The sequence below is a fragment of the Alosa alosa genome, chromosome 5 (genome assembly GCF_017589495.1).
Source record: "Alosa alosa isolate M-15738 ecotype Scorff River chromosome 5, AALO_Geno_1.1, whole genome shotgun sequence".
In the NCBI taxonomy this organism is placed as follows: Eukaryota; Metazoa; Chordata; class Actinopteri; order Clupeiformes; family Clupeidae; genus Alosa; species Alosa alosa.
In genome coordinates this window covers 11741106-11761746 of record NC_063193.1, presented here as the reverse complement: position 1 = coordinate 11761746, position 20641 = coordinate 11741106, and the positions used below count along the sequence as shown (strand labels likewise).

The window sequence follows — 20641 nt, the reverse complement described above, 5'->3', positions numbered from 1 at the left end:
GGTGAACGAAACTTGGAAGAAGTAGGCCTGGGTAACAGGTTCACATTCAATAATTCACATTCAACAATTCCAGGATACGCGTTTTTTCATTGGTTGTTGCGTTAAATCTTACCCAGATACAATAGTGCTATTTTCTGATTGGCTATTGCGTAGTCCCTCTCGTTATTTTTGATTGGCTGATAAAGTGGCAGGCTCAACTCCTGGGGAGACGCGCTTGATTCCTGCCGGTTCCATAGTGAGAGCGGCGCGGTGGCAGCATATTAAATATATAAACTATATATCGTTTTTCTGCGTGAGAAATACAATGTGTGGCGGGAGAGCGTGACAAAAGACTGAAATGAGTGACTGTCACGCTCAATGCGTGACACTTGAGAGCCCTGTCTTCGTAAGTCGGTATATGGTTAAATGACTCATTACGGGGCGAATGAAGGCCCGCCCCTACTGCCTGTAGGAAGAATATCCCACTTGCAAGTTCGGTGTATCCTACCCGCCGACCAAAGCAGGATCAGTTTACAGCACAGAGGCAGGCTAACGAAACGCTAGAGATTGTTGCAAACGTGTGTATAATGGCAGAGCCGGTGAAGGAGCAGCGAAAACCCTTGACAGAAGACGCAAAGAAAAGGAAAAGAGCTTCAGACCGAGCGAGGGGGAGTTTCGTAGAGAAAAAGCATCAGGCTTGCCTGGTGTCCCTTTAAGGAACCCGGTCAGGAGGCAGTGTTAACCTATAACCAGGGGTGGTTCTAGGGGCGGGGCCACAGGGGCCCGGGCACCATCTGAAATCTCATTGGCCCCTGACTGGCCCCTGTACCGTCAATCATCAATAAGTGTCAAACTTGTTGAGAACGACGATCAGAGATGCAATTACTGGTGGCAGTAATGCACCTATGAAGCTTGAAAGCTAAAGCACACAGTGAACTGTAAAACTGGCTAACCAGAAATGTCTCTGCTAATGTGAAGAAACGATACATTTGGCTCACGGAAGTATCAGCTAACGTGAAGAACCGATACATTTGGCTAACGAAAGTAGCCTATCAGCTAGAATTCTAACATGAAGAACCGATGGCAGCGTTTCATCCTCCACAGAAGTTTCTTGGTGAATCACAAATCTCTATGTTGGTTATCATCATTATGTGAAAGGGACGTTTATTTGTTGCTGTCACAATATGTTAAGTTTGTCAATTAAATTACGAAGCAGCAGCAAGCTTGCAGTGAACTGTTAACTGACTTAGTCAGTGAACTGTTAACATTAACTTAACGTTAGGTTACTTGAGTTGAGGTTTGATTGTTTGTTAGCATGCTGATAGATTTTATGGATGGAAAGGTAATGTATGAAGTGTTTGAAATGGTGTTATATGAAATGCAGAGAAATGGACATCCTGTTTGTTTGGGGTTTGAAATTAATAATATTGCATGCGCTAGTGCGTGCGCCTTACCAAATGTAAGTAACGTTCGATTTTTTTTTTTGCTTGAGGAAAACGTTTGGCAGCTGCTAACATGAACATGAGAATACATGCCTAATAGCTAACGCTACGTTTTTGTAGTTAATGTGAGCTATCATTGCAAAGTTATTAACCACTATTCTGAGTTTATTTGATTCATGGGCTTCGCATGAATTCTGTCTCAAAGTGTTAGGACAAGGAGAGTTTCATTGAGATAAATTGGTTACATTTTCTACTCTATTCACTCAAGCTTTATATGATTTAAAAAAATAATAACTGGTTTTACAGTTGCCAGACGACATGCTGAATACAAGCATGGATTTTGTGAAACCTACACCTACAGACTGGGATGGCGCAGGATCTGACTTCAACCCACAGTCTTCAGAACCACCAGTCACCAAGCATAGCTGCTCCTAATGGTATGATGCTATTTCCTATTGCCACTACAGTGAGCATATTTTGTCATTCATTTTAGAAACGCCAAGTTGACAGTGGGTTATGAAAGTTAATAACAATTAAGTTACTCAAACTTGTTTCATTTTCTTCTCTCCAGACATTTCCCATTCTAGAGCAGATGGTTCTGTGCAACCTCTCCTGAACTGGTATTCTGCAAGATGCAGCACGGGAATAGGGAGAGGCCACTCAATGACTTCTGATACAAAGACTTCAAATGGTAGGAATATTCTTTAGTGTTTTGCTACCCCTTCCGTAATTTTCGCTTTCAAATGACCCATTGTCAGTCTTCAAATCAGAATCAGGCTTTTCTAACTGGAAGCAAGACGGTGGCTTCAAAGACCATTCCAAATAAGTTGTTGAAAAAATTGTGTAAATATGATGTAGTTGTTGCTCACATGCTGTGTGTGTGTGTGTGTGTGTGTGTGTGTGTGTGTGTGTGTTTGTTTGTTTTAATGTACGCAAACTGGCAGTGAAAGTGGTTTCTCTTATCAACAAAAGGGGAAACAGTTTTATTGAATGAAAAATGTGTGTATGATGATGTATGATTTCTGTTTAAAATATCAATGTATTTCCACTGAAGTGTCTATTATATTTTAGTTTTATATTGTGTTTTCAATGCACATTATAAATAAATGTGAAAATTGTTAAGAATTGTATTGGCTTTTTTGTTTTTTAGCATTTAGCATTCAAGTATTTGAACAAGGTAAGACTGGTGAAAGGTATGCACCTTACTGCTGTGGTGTAGTCTAGTTAGCTGTAGTGGGTATACTGTGATCAACCCCAAATATTAATACCTATCCTTGTCTGTTTTAAGTAGGTATACTGAGATGGTGATGCTTTTTAAGTGGGTATACCAGAGACTTTCTAATGAGAAGACACAGCACTCAAAAAAATCCTCCATAGAAATGCATGGGGCTAGTTTGTAACGTCAATATGGCCGTTGTCTACACATATCCCACCCCTTCCTCGGCAAAATGTCAACATGTGAATACATTGAGCCAATCATGTGGTGTGATGTGAATACATTGAGCCAATCATATGGTGTGTTGTGAAGACATCATGCCAATCATGTGTTGTGAACTCGCCGCTGGAGCAAGATTGGTGTCGTGAAGCCTTGCGCACGCACATTTCTGCCGAATATAATGATGAGTGCCCAAAAAGCGTTGCAATATGGCCGTTGAGTGGAGGGACTTGCCTAAAAGGACTTTGGGTATACTGCGTATAGTCCTGCATATCACGTAGACAACGTGCCTCTGCCTTACTGAACAAGGGATCTTCTGTGTATGGATTTTGACCAGTTCTTCGCCCCTCAGTGTATGATGTGGCCCCTTTATGGCTCCTGTCTCAGAAAAATCCTAGAACCGCCACTGCCTATTACCATTCCGGCCTTCATCATGCCCAGGATTGAAGGATTGAAAGATTTTATTAAAGTGGTTAGAGTTAGACTATAAGGCAGGTGTTGCAGTGAAAAGCCCAAAAAACAAAAAGGTTTTCACCAACTCAGACCCCCAAGTATACGTGTTTTCCTTTGGAAAAATAATTTTGAGCCTGGCTTTATCAAACGATCTGATTTCATTAAAATTGAAAAAAACATGCAATACATTTTTTTATCATCTTAACATAAGTAATCAACTGAGCAAGTTTCATGGTGATAGCTATAATTTAAACATTTTACCCTATTCACGCTTTAATTATCTTATCTCTATCTATAAAGCAAGAAGCGTCTGTGTGTCCGGATGTCTGTGTGTCTGTGGCACGAATATCTCGCTGACCATTTGTCAGACTGATTTCAAACTTGGCAGGTGTCTTGCTATGGGCATGAGTACGTGCAGTGCCAAATTTGACATTGTTTGAATAAGAAATGCAAAAGATATCGTTAAATATATTGGTAAACGATTTTGCAACAACACGCCAACACACACGTATGCAGTGGCTCTTCAAAATGACGTAAAAATGATGTGCAATAAACACTTTGAATAGCCCAGGCTACTTTGGACTGTCTTTAGACTTTGAATAAGCAAACGACAGTTCCAATTCCATATTATCTGTAGGCCTATTCATTATTGAATGCTTACCTGGAATTATGTTTTTCCCTATCCTATTTTTAAAGCAGGCCTACCTGCTGGCATGTAATTGGGCTACAGGAATAGCATGTTTGAACGGGCACTGCACTAGTTATATGCTAATTATGCAAATTGCCCAAGGTGCAACTTTTAGCAACCAAGTTGAAATCCATCCACTAGGCCTATATGATCTATCTAGATGCACCCTCGTGGCAGCAAATCACATTTGCTTCCAGGGCTAGTCTAGCAACTCTCCGTTGGCTTGTGAGCTGGAAAAATTAAACTTCTATCAGGCCAATCAAATCGTGTACAGAGACGTTAGGCGGGCTTAACATAATGATTGATGGCAGAGTTGCAACGGTTTGGCTTGAATTCCCTGCTACTTGAAAACAAAGAAGATGGATGTTGCTGTTGGCGGACAGCGTGACACGAGATAAGCTTTTTTTAAGTTGGCAAAAGTTTGAACTAGCCAACTAACTCCGCTGGAGGGAAAACGCATGGGACTCATAGCTGTCTTATTGTGTGCAGAGGGAATTTAAAAAAGACAACCAATTATCCCACCCCTCGGACTGAGCACTGCCAATGGTGAGTGCCCAGACCCTACATTTTAATGTGGGTCTGGCTCGTCAGGCTATAGCATTGTAGCTCAATGGGTTGGTTCGGTAGCACCGATTTTTTTGGTCGTTATTTTTCCTATCAACAGTATTCAGCGACCTATAGTGATCAAGATTCATGATAAAATTGGCTGGATTTCTCCTTTAAGGTGAAAATATTGTGAAGTGTACCTTTAAAATGGACATATAGTACTCTGTTGGAAAAGGGTAAAATGTGTGTACTTGTGTGTATGTGAGTGGATGTGCATTTATGTGTGAGTGTGTTTGTGCATGTGCATGTGTGTGTGTTATGGTTTGTATAGTATTGTTTTATTTTCATTAGGCTGTTGATTAATTTGACATTGTTGTTTGTTATTGATTTTCTCCATAATGTAGTCTTATTATGCTATATTGTTATAGTTATTATGTTATTGATTGAATGTGCATTATTGTTTATTATTGCTATTCTCCTTATTATAGTCCGACCAACATCTTCATTTATTCCCTGTTTAATTTATTTATATTGTTTTGTATTTGTATGTTGCTTTGTACAAAAGCATAACCATAACCAAGAATTACTCTATGCTGAACTAACTATACCAGCTCGCGAATACTAGAGGTAACTTTATTAAAAAGAAAAGAAAACTGATGCGTGTTGACATGTTGCATTCTTTCATAGCTAGCTAGCTATATGTAGGCCTATATTCCAAAACAATTTATGTTCACGTAGACATGGTAGTATGGCACATGTGTGGGCCATGTGTTCTGAATGTGGCAATGCTCATGTCACCTGTCAACCTTTTGCTATAGGTTTTAGAGAATAGAACGACTGTTACATTGATTGCTTCAGGTGTCAATTTGTTTGGATCAAACCACAGTACAGCATGTTAGTTTTTTAAAGGGTAATGACTTATGCCACTGTATACAAAAGAGTAAGTTATTTCAAGTTTGCTAGATGGTGCTGGTTTCAGCAACGTGGAAGCCTGTTTAATTCTATATCAGTTTGCATGTATGGACTGATATTTGGACACCTGATATTTTAACCCTCAGTTCATTCCAAACATAACCCTATATCTATAATGAATAGGCAACATTGGATCATTAAACCATACCATACAATGATTCAAAACATACAGCTAAACAAGGCAAGAAATGGTTAACAGAGAACAATGTCAAAATTTTAGAGTAGTTAGAGAGTTAGCAGTTCTTCCTGCCTCAAAACCCAGATTGCTGCTAAAACGGTGCGGTCTAAAATCATTGTGGAGACATGGAGAGGCTTGGTAGGTATAATAAGAACCATTTCGAAAGCTTTGATGGTAAATAAAGATGTTTCCATTGATTATTTAAAAAGGGTATGAATAATTTTGGACATGCCATTTTTCATAAAAATGTAAAAAAAAAGATAAAAATTTGTTTGATTCCATGATTCTACCACATTGTTATACAACCTTTTGGCATGTGGCATCTTCAGTCAGAACAAACATATTGGTCAAGAGCAAATCAACATTACATCAATATTTGCCAGGGGTATGAATAATTTTGTTCTTAACTGTAACTGTAAGAGATGGGAAATTGGGGAAAGATTGTTACTACCTAAGTAGCCCAGTTGGGGGCTTGTCGTCACGTTGTAGTTCATAGTCTGTGTGGACTTTCATGTCAAAATTTTTTAATGTGAACTTGGGAATTTGCCACTTGTCACTTGAAAGCTGCATAGGCCTATCCATTTTTTGTCACTTGAAAGCTGCATAGGCCTATCCTTCTTTCACAAGCGTCTTAGCCTACATCATATGATAAACAGTTGTTTATTTAAGATTAGTGAGCATATTTAACCTTTATTGCGACATCCATGTTTTTCACACATTCCGACTGCAAAGCATGACCACCTGCAGTGGGAAAAACAACGCAATCACGGGGGCAACCGCTGATATTCCCAGGTTGCATGAATGGACCGTTTCACTTCTCCAATTTTATGGCGGTGACTATATTTCTGGGCTTGTTACTCTTGAGGTTGATAAGGAAATTAGGGTCAATTACAAGGATACAAGGAAGTTTATTGTCACATGCATATAGTTACTGGAAGTAAGAAATGCAGTGAAATTATGTCTGGTGTCAGCCTATTTGTGCATTTATGGGGGGGGGTAAAAAGTGCAGTAGAAGGGGTTTAGTAGATTAAGTGGCAAGGGCCGCATAAGAAAGGTGGGGGGGGGATCGGGATTGGGCGGGGGGCACCAACAAGGAGCACCCAAGAGCAACAGGGGCAAGGAAAAACTCCCTTACCAAGGAAGAAACCTTGGGCAGATCCACGACTCAAGGGGCTAACACCACTGCCAGGGGTCTTGGTGTGTGTGTTGGGGGGATGACAGGGGAGATGAGATAGTGTGCTGTGTATGTGGGGAGAGGGCAGTGTGCAATATGTGTGTTGGAGAAGCTTCCTCATGAGACAATGTGCTGTGTATTGGGGGGGGAGTGTACTGCAAGTATGGTGGAGGGACTTACTATTGCAGAGTACTGTATGTATGATGTATGTGAGTGATGACAGTGAAGATGTGTGTGTGGGCGGAAGAGGATTGATTGATTGATTGATTAATTGATTTTTAATTAAAGCAAAAGGTAAATCAAGTGTCTTGTGGACTCAAGAACTGTCTACTATTTTTCTACGACAAAGAAACCCTCTTCAAAAAACACTTTTCCATATATCTAAAAAGTGATCTCAAGCCCATACTACTACAAGCCTAATTAGTTCCTCTCCAGAAAACTATAGATTTTCACTTCTACAAGACCAATCAGAGATGTGTAAGTTTACAAAAAACAGCCGCAACAACAACACCAGAAAAGTATATAATGCAGAAAAGAAGGATTATTTACTTACCCATATGTTTATTCAGATTCTGACGTTGTTTGTCCAGGATGCCATGTGTACACATTCTCTTTTCAAATACCTCAGAAGTAACTGAAAAGACAAAACTGAGTTCACTTTTTTGTCCAAGACATGTTCCAGATATGAAAGTAAATATTTCAGAACTTCTTCCCTCTCCGTTACTTATCTGTTTGTTCTGCACTAAAAGGTACACTTGGTGACACCTTTGACATTAATTTGTCTTTTCTTCACTGGAGTCTCAGTTTGGGACCGCAAGAAGTTAAGGTTTCTGAAAATGTCTCATTAACAATGACTGCATTTTACCCCATTATAATAAATGCACAGTTTTGTTTCCATACTGTTTAGTTCTATAGTCTATAAATCCCTCCCTTATTTTCTGTAAATCCACTTTTTATATGAATCACAAATGCATTTGTACTCATCGAAACACCAGACATAATTTCACTGCATTTCTTACTTCCAGTAACTATATGCATGTGACAATAAACTTCCTTGTATCCTTATTGAAAGAGTTGGGGCTTAAATAGACTCTATTTTCTGTAATTTCATAGTTACATTACAAGAACACATACACTGCATCATTTAATAAGGTTGATGTAGATTTTGGATGTTGCAATATCTGCAGCATTCCTAAGAGAAAATGGCACGATGATTGTACACTTTTATCATCTACAGGAACTGAATTGAAGATTATGTCAGAAATTCAGAACAACTCTTCTTGTGCCATTACACCTAAATATTGCCTGTACCAGAAACAAAGCTTCTTTGCAATGAAATCGAGACAGGTTCACACTAAAGATATCCTCAAAGAGAAAGGAGAGCCAATTGAACCATCAACAAATCAAACCGTTAGCAAATCACTAAGTATCCCGTCAGATGCCATCCCCTCCATTCTCTCCAACTGCAAGGTCCTCAATGTGGAATACAGACTCAAGGTAGGCCTATGTCATTGTCAAATAATTATAGGTAATTGTATTTATTTCTTATGCAGTGTCATTATGAGTGAATCGAAATTAGGAATTCTTATAACCTACAAACATGGAAAAGTATTGAATTTGATTTTGATAACGCAAACACAACTTTTACAATTATTATTAGGGCTGTCAATCGATTAAAAAAAAATCTAATTAATTGCATATATGACTTTTGCTGTGAAAGTATTTTAAATATTTAAATTCAAATGAATCATTGAATAGCCTCCTGAGAACCAATAGACCTATGTCCTCTGTAGTGGACATAGAAGCATACCCCTTTACCCCTTTGAGCTATTCTATCAATTCCCGTGGTCTTTTAAAGAGGACATCCTGGGCTTTCTAATGATATATCATGTGATTGGCTGGGTTGCTGGGAACCTCCTCTTCCTGGTTCTCAAAAATGGTTGACATCAAAACAAGCACATTTTATGGAAGGAGGAGAGATAAGTCAAATAGTGTCTTCTTATTAAGCATTCATTATGATGGCAATATATGGTCTTGTTAATGAAAATGTCAGGAATCATATGAGACTGGGAAATGTTCAAGCAGGCAGCCACTTACAACAACCGGACAGACATAGAGGAGTATACAGACACTGTAACCTCTTACATCACCAAGTGCATCGATGATGTGACCCACACAAAAGACATCATCACTCGGGCTAACTGGAAGCCATGGCTGACAGGGGATGTCCTCAGGCTGCTGAGGGCCAGAGACAAAGCCTACAGAGCTGGGGATGAAGCTGGCATGAAAACAGCGAGAGCCAACCTGTCCCGTGGCATCAAGGAAGCAAAAAAGGAATACACTCACAAGATAACCACCCACTTCAAAGACAGCAGGAACTCACAAAGCCTATGGCAGGGCATTCAGGCCCTCACGGACTACAAGCCCGCGCCACAGAGCTGTGAGAGCAACATCCCTCTGCTCAACAACCTGAACAGCTTCTTTGCTCGCTTTGAAGCACAAAACAGCACCTGCCCACAGAAGACCCATACCCCTCTACATGAGCAGCCCCTGTGCCTCTCTGCCGACAGCGTGAAGAGGACACTTGCTGCTATCAACACCAAATGAAGGCAACAGGTCCAGACAACATCCCAGGTCGTGCTGAAAGGACTGCGCGGGGAGCTTAAGGATGTCTTCACAGACATCTTTAACACTTCCCTGAAGCAAGCCATCGTCCCATCATGTTTCAAAGCTGCCACCATCATACCTGTGCCGAAGAAAACTGCTCCATCCTGCTTCAATGACTACCGCCCTGTGGCACTGACACCCATCATCATGAAGTGCTTTGAGCGGCTTGTCATGTCACATATCAAAGCCATTCTCCCCCCCCACCCTGGACCCCTTCCAGTTTGCATACCGAGCCAAAGCGGTCTACAGAGGATGCAATCTGCTCTGCCCTCCACCCAGCCCTCACCCACCTGGAAAAAGAGACTCATATGTGAGATTGCTGTTTATAGACTTCAATTCTGCATTCAACACCATAATACCACAACAACTCATCTGCAAACTTGACAAACTAGGACTCAGTACCTACCTCTGCAACTGGCTACTGGACTTCCTCTGTCAGAGGCCCCAAGTAGTACGTGTTGGCAACAATACCTCAAGCAGCATCACACTGAGCACAGGGGCCCCCAGGCTGCGTGCTCAGTCCGCTGCTCTTCACCCTGCTGGCCGATGACTGCACTGCAACCTACAGCAACAATCACATAGTGAAATTTGCTGGACGACACAACTCTGGTGGGTCTCATCACCAAGGGCGGCGAGACTCAATACAGGTTGGAGGTCGACCATCTGACCACGTGGTGCAGGGACAACAACCTCCTGCTGAACGTCAGCAAGACCAAAGAGATTTTTCGGAGAGGTCACACCCAACACCTGCCACTGACCATCGACGGTTGCTGTGGTGGAGAGAGCGAGCAGCACCAAATTCCTGGGGGTGCACATCAGTGAAGACCTCTCCTGGACCACCAACACTGCATCACTGGCGAAGAGAGCTCAGCAGCCTGTACTTCCTCGCGAAAACTCAGGCGAGCAAGTGCTCCACCAGCCATCATGACCACATTCTACCGAGGCACCATTGAGAGCATCCTCTCCAGCTGTATCGCTGTGTGGGGCGGAAGCTGCACTGAATACAACAGGAAAGCCCTGCAGCGCATAGTGAACACAGCTGGAAGGATCATTGGTGCTTCACTCCCCTCCCTGAAGGACATTTACACCACCCACCTCACCCGCAAGGCGACCAAAATTGTGAGTGATGCAAGTCACCCCGCTCACAATCTGTTTGATCTACTGCCCTCTGGGAAGAGGTACAGAAGCCTCAAGCTCCCCAAGACTACCAGACTCACTAACAGCTTCATACACCAAGCTGTAAGGATGCTGAACTCTCTCCCTCCTCTCCCCCCTCCACCCTCAGCTACATAACATCCTGGACATTGGACCCACAATGGCCGCCTGCACTACTCCACCTGCACACTTGAACACTTGCACACTTGTACACTTTACAACTTGGTGTTGTTGTCCTGAAAACACAACACTTCTGCTGCTCTTACATAACTTGCACCACTATGCCACTTTCTTTATTACTTAGGTCAAACAGTATTTTATAGTATTTTACAGTATTTGCACTAGTATTTTATTGACTGTCTATGCACAATGTCAACAAAATTTTGCTGCTCTTATTTTTTCATTATTATTATATGTGCCCTCTTATTTACTTATTTACTTACTTTTGTTTTACTTGAATGTTATGTTTGTCTGTGGACTTAAAATTGGTCAAATATGTCTTGTCTTCACCGTGGGATAGTGAGAAACGTAATTTCGATCTCTTTGTATGTCTGGAACATGTGAAGAAATTGACAATAAAGCTGACTTTGACTTTGACTTTGACTTTGACTTTGATTCATTTTGAAAGAAGTTAAGTTATTTACATTTTGAAATAATAGTGACTTTATGAATGTCCATTATAATGGACACCAGGACCAAAATATTTAGATTTTTTGGGGAATTTAGATCATTTGTATAGGATGAATGAGGAGGGGGGGTCAGATTTGGAGCTCTCAGGTGATGAGTGAGTGAATCAGAGATGAGATGTCTATTTTCATGGCTACCTTTTCATAGTAAAACGGTCCTTTTGTCCACCACAGGGGACATGCTATAAAATTTAGATGTTTTTTTTTCCTAAATAGAAAGGAAACCACACAAAACAAAAATTGTTGGACACATTTTTTTCTTGGTTCCCAGGAGGATAATCAGCATTATAGTATGCATTATAGCATTATAGACATTAAAGTTCAAAAACTCTTTTATTATGACCGCCGCGCAGCGAAGCGGCGGTCATATAGGTTTAGTCAGATTTTTTTTTTTTTTTTTTTTTTTGCATGTCCAAATTTCCGTCAATGATTCCCGGGACACTGAAAGACCGGGGTAGACAAAACTTGGTGGGCATGTAACCCCATATGGATAGCATGGAACCATCGTTTTTCGTTTTGATCTGTAGCCCCCACGCTGGACTGCACCCCGAAAAAGGAGGGTAGGGCAGACACAGTTTTCTGTGAATATCTCGAGAACCGTAAGGTTTAGGAGGACCATTATTTTTTTGTATGTTGATCTCAAGGGGCCATGTCAACGCATTCCATAACCACTCATTTCATGTATAGCGCCACCTAGTTAAACACAAAAAAGTAAAAATGAGGTGGTGTAATTGAAGGTATCTGTGACCTAACATAGTCAAAACTGCACGAAATTGGAAGTGTAGGATCATTATGACACCCTCTGTCTGCACGCCAAGTTTTGTGGAATTCCGTTCATGGGGGGCCACACAATAAATTAATTTATGTTACTATACACCAACTGGCCTGTAGGTGGCGGGAGACAGTTTTCTGTGAATATCTCGAGAACCGTAGGGCCTAGGAGGTCCACCTTTTTTTGTATGTTGGTCTTAAGGGGCATGTCAACCCATCCCATTACCACTTATTTCATGTATAGCGCCACCTAGTTAAAAAATTAAAAAGCATAAAATTAGGTGTTTTCATCTCAATATCTCTGGCTGACAAGGTCAAAACTGCACAAAATTAAAAGTGTAGGATCATTATGACACCCTCTGAATGCATGCCAAGTTTTGTGTACTTTCGTTCATGGGGGCCTTACAATAAAATAATTTATGTGTACATTTAGTGGCGTACACCCAACAAGGATTCGGGACACTGAAAGACCGGGTACACAAAACTTGGTGAGCATGTACCCCCATATGGATAGCATGGAACCGTCATTTTTTAGTTTTCATCTGCAGCCCCCGCTGGACTGGACCCCGAAAGGAGGGTAGGGCAGACACAGTTCTCTGTGAATCTTTTATGGTATGTTGGTCTCAAGGGCCCACATAAACCTGGCTCATAATCACTCATTTGTGATTTGCCCCGGTAAAAAAATGAAAATCAGTAGGATTAAAAGAAAGCCAAAATAAATATTCATCATCATCATCATGGCTGCATTTTCAGTATTGGCGAAAATAATCGTTTGTCCACTAGATGGCGATCGTTGCAGTGAGGCGTAATTTTGTTGGAAGTTAAAAGGGGTTGGAAAAACAATGGGCCTTCATACAAGGACTGTAATTTACCGCAGCGAACATCTAATAAGGATAGGGCGATGTTCACATGAAGTGTAATTCCCATTTCTTCTTGAAGCCGAAATAAATCTGAGGATGTTTATCGGACATGCTTGGTTTTTACTGCAGGTACGTTAATCTTGTAATATCAATAAGGACCTAGGTAATGTTACCGTTAGCGTTGGTTGAGTGATGGAGGCATTTGATTTATTGCATTTGTAGAAAACTATAAATGCGGTTATACCAAGCAAATGTATAGCAGCACTGTTTGTATCTTTCGACTGTCATTTATTGCCGCGTGCTACAAAATCATTCTGTGCAATGGAAGATTTACCAACGTTACACCGGTCTGATGCAGTTTTGCCTATACATGCGTGAGACTGAGACGCCTGTTTATTTTGTTTTAAGTGCGTGCAGGGTGTGAGAGGGGAATCGATGTGCTTTGATTACAGCTTGGTAGTTGTAGTCTGTGAAATTAAAAAGCGTGTGTGAAGTATCCAAACAATGACACCTTCATTTCATTATGGCTGTTTTAGCAAAACACCTTAAGCTACTGTGTAGTAGGTCCCATTTAGAAGTGGCTACTTCATTTTATGCTTTCCTTGACTCATGGAGCTGCGTGAATGTTATTAGAACTTTTAAGCCCGCGATATGACAGTTTAAGTCCGCTTGATACTGTAAGGCGTAAGCCATTGGTTTCAAAGGAGATTTTATTTGTGTCGCCAGCATAGCCTATTGACAATTTATGTTGTCAATAGGCCTACCTTATAATCCTACCTGTAGCTTAGGGAAGCTAACAACTTTCTATTAGGATCTAGTTTGTTAGTTACCGTTTTGTCATAACTCCCTGATGCATTTTTGCATTTAGAATAGCCAGAGCGTGTATATCTCAATCGGAAAATTAAACAATATCGGGTGCCTATGGACTAGGCTGGGTGAACCCAGCCTGATCTGCCCGCTATTTATTTTTGATTTCTTAAAAGATTGAGCTTGGTCTGATGAAAGCCAGACTAGCCATGGACCTCAGTTAAACAATGCAAGGGAACATGAATCAGCCTATATTTGCACTAACAATAACGGACAAAAGCTCTTCAACTTTGGCCCGTTAAAATGTGTATGAACAGTCTAGCGGCGCATTTCATCAAGGCCCATTTGGACATGTCAGTTATTTGCACCACTGGTTAGATGTAAAACAGCACTTCGTTTCAGACTAGGCTACTGTTACTTAATTTGTGCATTAACAATAACGTTTTTCAGACTACTGTTACTTAATTTGTGCATTGACAATAAAGTATTACATGAACTAAAGATGACTAAAATCTTATGTAGAAGAAGAAACATTCACAAAAAATCCATCCATCCAAAAATGACCTTTGTTTTTTTGATAGCTGTTGAAAACGGCATGGAACTGACAGAGATGTTTTGTTTATAAATACATAAAAAATAAATAAATAAATAACATTATGCTGATACCTTTTGCTTTTCCCAAATACAATGTAGCCTACAGGTGTAAGTGACCTTTCATCAATCCAGTTGCAATGGATGAACTGTGATGAACTGCCCTACTTGTGATTGTTTAGAGATTTTAAAGGTTTTATAACAATTCTACATCTTCTTTGGCTATTCTACAATCTATTCACCTTTTCAGCACCAGTAGGGTACTTTCTGTGCAGCCCTTTTACACTCAGGCATGCCAAACAAGCATACACAAAAGTTTCAAGAGTGGGGGATGGAGTAAAATATGGAGACAAATTGAAGTGTGATTTATTTTCGCGGAACGGATGTACAGGACTGAGCGGCGGTCATATTTTGTACCGCTATGCGGTACATCTAGTTATTATTATGACCGCCGCGCAGCGAAGCGGCTATAGGTTTAGTCAGATTTTTTTTTTCTTTTTCGTATGCCCAAATTTCCGTCAAGGATTCCCGGGACACTGAAAGACCGGGGTACACGAAACTTGGTGGGCATGTAACCCCACATGGATAGCATGGAACCATTGTTTTTCGTTTTGATCTGTAGCCCCCCCGCTGGACTGGACACACCGAAAGGAGGGTAGGGCAGAAACAGTTTTCTGTGAATATCTCGAGAACCGTAGGGTTTAGGAGGACCATTTTTTTTTGTATGTTGGTCTTAAGGGGGCATGTCAACCTATCCCATTACCACTTATTTCATGTATAGCGCCACCTAGTTAAAAATTAAAAAGTAAAACATTAGGTGTTTTCATCACAATATCTCTGGCTGACATAGTCAAAACTGCACGAAATTGAAAGTGTAGGATCATTATGACACCCTCCGAATGCATGCCAAGTTTTGTGGACTTTCGTTCATGGGGGGCCTTACAATAAAATAATTTATGTGTACATTTAGTGACCGTACACCAACAAGGATTCCCGGGACACTGAAAGACCGGGGTACACGAAACTTGGTGGGCATGTAACCCTACATGGATAGCATGGAACCATCGCTTTTCGTTTTGATCTGTAGCCCCCCCGCTGGACTGGACCCCCCGAAAGGAGGGTAGGGCAGACACAGTTTTCTGTGAATATCTTGAGAACCGTAGGGCCTAGGATGACCAATTTTTGGCATATGTTCCTGGGGCCTCCAGGGGTCATGTAAACCCATTCCATATGCACACATGTGCATAAACAGATACACACGCACACACACATTCACAGTAATCCTACGTATGACACATACTCACACAGTAGACATATATACGCATGCATGCACATGCACACACACAGGCACATAAACAGGCAAACACACACATGCACGCACACACACCCACCCACACACACATAAACATAAACATGTACACGCACACATGCACACAATTCAAGAATTTCTCAGAATTATGAACAGGCAAGATGGGAGTGGGGTTGTATAAAATGTATATTACATGTGAAATCTATGAACTAATCATGTTTTGGTACTTGTTGTCTAGCAGATACCAGTGAGAATTGAGTGTGCATAATGCAATTCAGTGAGACAGTTAAAATCATATATGCCTTTCAGCGTGACTTATTTTTGTGGAAAACATGTGCTGGAGTGGACGGCGGTCATATTTTGTACCACTCTGCGGTACATCTAGTTTTTTTTTAATCAGTTATTTTTTCTCAAATTAATTAATCGAAATTAATCAGTTATTTTGACAGCCCTAATTATTATTGTTGCCGTTTCGTGGCTACCGTTGACAAAACAAATAGCTAGTTCACCATACAAATAGAACTTGAAGTTGCAGGTGTTGCATGGCAACATATTACTTGCTTACTTTCGCTTTAAATGAAGTTCTATTGCGATGAGCGAACTAACTAACGTTACTTGCAGAGCACAAAACTCGTTGCCATTGATAGCGATCATTACACAACCCCAAATCAATAATCCTTACAGAAACAATAGGGCTTTGCACCTCCAGTGCTCTGGCCCTATGACTTGACATGGGTAGGTGTTTAATTGTTAACTGGATTGGACTATAATTCCATATGTTCCTAGACATATTATCCTGTTCAGATGCACTGTTGTAAGAGTAGCTGCAGTCTCATCAGTAAATGAGATGTTCTGTTTAAATATTTTTGACCCATCGATTATCAATTCCAACCTCATTTCAACTTCTCAGGTCTATCTGGATGCCAAGTACTCTAAAGATCTGGAGATCAAGTTGCCATTGGTCATCACTGCTGCCCCACAGAACACAGATGGAGCAGCAACATCAGAGGCCTAGGAAAGAACAGAGCCACCTCTCCGCTTACCCTACCCAACCCATCAGGGAGTTCTTGGGCATAATTGGCTTGTGATGGTTTCATCATTAAATATAGGCTGTTGTGACATTTTTGTATTTTCCACCAGCTAGAAGAACTACTACTTGTACAAACAGTGGTGTAGTAACATAGTAATGGAGTTATAGGGTTAATTAGAGTTCCACTGGTACTCTACTGGTACTCTACCGTATGTAAATAATAAAAGGACTTTCTAATACAGTGGATCTCCTTTAGCACACTAACCTAGAAAGAACTTTGTTTTTTTCACTGGTTCTACCATGATGAACATCTTAAAAAGAAAGCCATCTTATAGCTAGCTGGCTTGGCTAACCAATGCTTGGGGGGGGGGCATGTATATGTTCAGAGAATTTTAAGCATTTTGTGTTTCTCGCTCTTTCTCGCTTCTCAAGGGACTTCTTGATTCAGACACTGCCAGGACGCTACGGCTGATCTTGCAAGGCTGGTTTTCCGCTAGGAGACGGTAGGAGGAGCAGGGAAAGCCGTCATTCTCGCCACAACAGGTCATTTAACCATCACAATGATTTCTAAACTGTTTTATAAGGTTGAAAATAGGGTTGCATAGGGGGCCTTTAACATCCAGGCAATAGGAAATATAATTTGGTTCCTAGTTAGTAAGGCTGAACAGATACATTTTACTTTATGCTTAATGCCCCTTTGTTGAACTGGCCTGACTGATACACTGATTAAGCATGAATATAAAGTGAAATACCAGTCCAGCGTATCCCACAGAACCTACCCCATTGTGTGGTATATGATGCCTAGACCCACCTGTTGGAGATCTCTGTAAAGATGCTGGAAATGTCATAGACTGTAAAGGGAAATGTCAGGCCAACTCTCTGTCTGCTTGTGAAAATATGATGTATCAGGGTCTTGAAGTGTTACCATTAGGGAAGATTTCAACTACAATCCCTGGTCACAGTTCCAAGGTAAGGATAATGGGTGGTAGTGCTAGTAACGTTTAAAATATTTCAACAGAAATAATTGTTAAGCTCCCCTGCTTTTAATACTTCACTTGGGGGATTTAGTTGACCACTATAATGCCTGCATGTCTACAGCACTTGACAGACTTGCTCCTATGAAAACGCGAACTGTTTCATTTGTGCACTCTGCTCCTTGGTTTACACCTGAACCCGGCATATGAAATCCTTGGGCCCACGCGCCTGGAAGCGGCTGTCAAAAAGACTGGTCTTAATGTACACAAAGACATGTATTCTGAACACCTGCATCAGTATAAAAGCGCACTCTGTGTTGCAAAAACATCATACTATGCAAAGATAATCAGTGAAGGACAAGGAAACACCAGGGCTCTCTTTTCTACTGTTAATGGTCTCCTTAAGCCACCTGATAACATCACCCACCAGGAACTCTCTGATGAACGCTGCTCCGCCTTCCTGAACTTTTTCAATTCCAAAATTGAGGCAATCCACCAACAATTAGAATGTTCCATTACTCAGTTGAAACAATCATACTCACTGAGCACTCTGGGCTCACCTTCCATCAATGAACTCCATTGAATTCAGTCTCCCCTGCTGAAAGTACCATCTGTGGCCTCATCAAAAGTGCAATTTCTCCACCTGTCAGCTGGACCCTCTTCCAACAAGCCTGGTTAAGAGCTGCCTGCCATCTATTGCTCCGATGATTACATCAATATTTCACACCTCTCTTCTCTCTGGCACTGTACCACCATCCTTTAAAACTGCTATTGTCAGACCAACACTGAAAAACTTGGATTGGATTCTGACAACTTCAACAATTACAGGCCTATTTCCAACTTACCTTTTCTCTCCAAAGTTCTTGAGAAAGATAGTGGCAACTCAACTCCAGGATCACCTGAAGGACAATGACCTCTTGAGCCATTCCAGTCTGGATTTAGTCCTATGCACAGTACTGAAGCGGCCATGATTAAGATTACTAATGACCTCCTCTGTGCAGCTGATGATGGACTTATTTCCATTCTGATTCTCCTTGATCTCAGTGCAGCCTTTGACACCATCTCCCACCATCTTCTCCTGGAGCGTTTAGCCAATATCGAGTCGCGGGGCAGCGTTCACCAGTGGTTCACCTCCTATCTCTCTGGAAGGACACAGTTTGTACAAATACAGAGTTGCAAGTCTGAGAGCAGTGTTGTGACAAGAGGGGTACCCCAGGGGTCTGTGTTGGGCCCTCTGTTGTTTATTATCTACCTCCTCCCACTTGGCACTATCCTCAGGCAACATGGTGTTCAATTTCACTGCTATGCTGACGACACCCAGCTCTACTTATCTACAAAACCTACTGCCACTCTTCCTCCAGCTGCAATTACTGCCTGCCTGCATGACATAAACTTGTGGATGACACAAAACTAAGACTGAGCTCTTAGTGGTTGGCTCCAAATCAGCTCTTGCTAAGATGGAACCTTTCACCCTTTGTATAGATGGCAGCACCATCCCTTGCTCCAACCAGGTCAAGAGCCTTGGTGTCATACTGGACAACACACTTTCATTTAGTGCGCACATAAACAGTATGTCTCGAAGTGCTTTTTTCCGAGGAACATTGCACGGCTTCGCCCAACGCTCACCCAGCAGAGTGCAGAAGTCCTTGTAAATGCCTATGTGACATCGCGCCTTGACTACTGTAATTCCATCTTGTCCGGAATCCCTAACAAGCTACTCCATCGGCTCCAACTAATTCAGAATTCTGCAGCAAGGATTATTATAGGCTCCAAATCCACTAGTCATGTAACACCATTACTGATGCAACTGCACTGGCTTCCAGTTGCCTACAGAATACATTTCAAAGTCCTACTCCTGGCATACAAGGCCCTACACAATTATACCCCCACCTACCTTACTGACCTCCTAGAAGTCTACACTCCTGCCCGCTCACTGAGATCCTCCTCAGCAGGCCTACTGCATGTCCCTAATGTGAACCTCAGCACCCAGGGAGGGGCTTTCAGCTACATAGCCCCAAGCTGTGGAATTCACTGCCAGACTACATGAGACATTGTGACTCAATTACTGACTTTAAAAGCACACTTAAAACATATCTCTTCAAGATGGCTTATGGACTGACTGACTGACTGATTTTTACTTTTTTATTTTTACTTTTAATTTATTTTTTTGAGATGACTATAATTTTACAACCTTTTTGTTTTTATTTGTGAAGTGACCTTGGGTGACATGAAAGGCGCTCTAAATAAAATGTATTATTATTTATTATTATTAAGCATCTCTTGAGTTTGCATGACTAAAATGTATCATGACATACGTAACTTGTGAGTATAAATCTTAAATTTATACTGTTATGAATTGTGGCCTACATATTGAACATATTGGTAGCAGCATACTGGTATGTTTTGTTTTTCCGGTGCATTTTTCCTTGTAGTCAAAACAAGTTTTTATTTATTGATTAATGCTTTTCACAGTTACACATAACAGTCTCTCATTCACATACACACAAAAGAGCCTTATGGATCATGCCCACATGGCTCATCCAAAGCAATGAACTCTGACCTGAAAACACATGACTCATGACAATAAACTCTTACCTGATAGCACTATACAAGAGGGTCACTTCAACAGGTTGTAGGCAATGGAATTTTCTGATACATTTGGGTAGCATTTCTCTCATTGATAGCATTATAACACCTGTCACATTTAATTACTCTGTTACATAATGACTCACCCAAACCTGCCACAACAAACAACTCACCTGCATAAATTTAAGCAATAAGCCCCTAGAGGCCATAGGTTACACTGATTTTAGAACAGCTAAGGGGCGTTGTTAGGCATAACGCGCTAGCGGAGTTGCCAAGCAATGTAGAGACGCAGCTACTTTAACTTTTGTATCAAGTTTAAGACAGGTAGCACAGTAATA

General features: G+C 41.1%; 1 protein-coding gene across 4 annotated transcripts in view; it reads right to left on the bottom strand.

The window, feature by feature from the left end:
- The window catches only part of ssbp2a (single stranded DNA binding protein 2a), a 74216-nt gene extending 55589 nt beyond the window's left edge, over positions 1-18627 (bottom strand). For all 4 annotated transcript variants that reach the window (XM_048243418.1, XM_048243422.1, XM_048243419.1 and 1 more), the window contains exons 1-2: positions 18563-18627; positions 7421-7501 (exon numbers count right to left, since the gene is read on the bottom strand). The gene's annotated coding sequence lies outside the window, so the exon portion shown is untranslated. The remainder of the gene's footprint in view (positions 1-7420; positions 7502-18562) is intronic.
- Between the last annotated feature and the right edge of the window lie 2014 nt (positions 18628-20641).